Source organism: Octopus bimaculoides, chromosome 16 (assembly GCF_001194135.2).
Source record: "Octopus bimaculoides isolate UCB-OBI-ISO-001 chromosome 16, ASM119413v2, whole genome shotgun sequence".
Classification (NCBI taxonomy): Eukaryota; Metazoa; Mollusca; class Cephalopoda; order Octopoda; family Octopodidae; genus Octopus; species Octopus bimaculoides.
Window position 1 is genome coordinate 42,311,413 of NC_068996.1, and position 1,809 is coordinate 42,313,221.

Genomic DNA, 1,809 nt, shown 5'->3' on the forward strand with positions numbered 1-1,809 from the left:
CAGTAACAAAAACAACAACACTAACAAAATCAAAGACGGCAGCACTCTCATGGAAGGAGAAGAGGGTTGTCATCATTGAAAATTCAAAGTTAAAACATCTGTATCGCTACTATAGCTGCAAAGTCAGTAGCATTAAAAGCAATTACAAAAGCAGGAAAATCATTAGCAAAAATAACGGTACAGCACCGACGATACAAGGAAAACGGCCGAAACAACAACAGGAGCAGTATCATTCGAAAGCAAAAAACACTGATAAAGTGCAGCAACACCATCATCAACAGCAACAACTGCAATCATAATAAGGAGTAGTTTTCACAAAAGAATTATAGTTTTATTATGTTTTGGGAGTCACTCTCTTTTAGTGCCTTCTTAATTTAACACACTCACCGGTCTGATTTCTACTCATTTACGTATTTATTTTTTCCTAAAACTTTCGTTGCGTCTTGCAACATTTTCAATAGTCGTTGAGCTTGTCCGTTATCCGAATTGCGTTTATTTTTTTTTTCCTTTTTTTCTTTCTTCGATTTAGGAACGGTGAAGGAAGACGGGCTGAGCTTGCACTTCCTTCTGGAACTCTATCTCTAACTGTTAGAAGGTTACTATACATCGCTGCCTTTGTGTATGAGGAAGTTTTTATGTGTATATATAAGTTCACTTACGTGTACAGATATATGTGTGGTTGTGGTATGGATTCATTTACAGACAGGTTCAATAGATTAGTTAGTAAACAAACAAGTGCAAGTGTTAACTTTATCTGCTAAACTTGCTTGAAACTGTTCACACAAAGTATAGATATTACATCAGTGATGATTAACAGTAAATGTAAATGGCTATCTATTTCATTCACTCTATAAAATGTTCTCACTCCATCTTTTTGTTGTAAATATCCCTTCTCTGAATCATTTCATATTGGCAAAACACCGTAGCTTTCTTCATTTTGTTTGTAGTGTGAATTAATACCTTAATAGAAAGGAAATTTCACCCAGAAATCGTGGCTACAGGGTTACACACACACACGCACACACACATGCACACACACATACACACACACCCACATACACACACACACACGTGCATATAAACATAATATATGCATACATAGGAGTGGCTGTGTGGTAAGAAGCTTGCTTCCCAACCACATGGTTCCGAGTTCAGTCCCACTGCGTGGCACCTTGGGCAAGTGTCTTCTACTACAGCCTCAGGCCGACCACAGCCTTGTGAGTGGATTTGGTAGACGGAAACCGAAAAAAGACCGTTGTATATGTGCGGGTGTGTATGTATGTGCGTGTGTGTATGGGTTGGTGGGTGGCTGTGTATGTGTGGGGGTGGGTGCGTGTGTACTCGTGTGTCTGTATTTCTCCCTCCACCACCCTTTGACAATCGATGTTGGTATGTTTACTTCCTCGTAACTTAGGTGTTCGACAAAAGTGACCGATACAATAAGTACTAGGCTTACAAAGAATAAGTCTTGGGGTCGATTTATTCGACTAAATGTGGTGCTCCAGCATGGCCGCAATCAAATTACTGAAACAAGTAAAAGAATAAAAAAGAATAAAATAGTATAAATATATATATATATATATGTATATATACATACATACATATATGTGTGTATATATATATATACATACACATATATACATAATACATACATATATGTATATACATAATACATACATGCATATGTATCTATCTGTCTGTCTGTCTGTCTGTGTATCTATCTATCTATCTATCTATCTATCTATCTATCTATCTATCTATATATATATATATATATATATATATATATATATATATATATATATATAT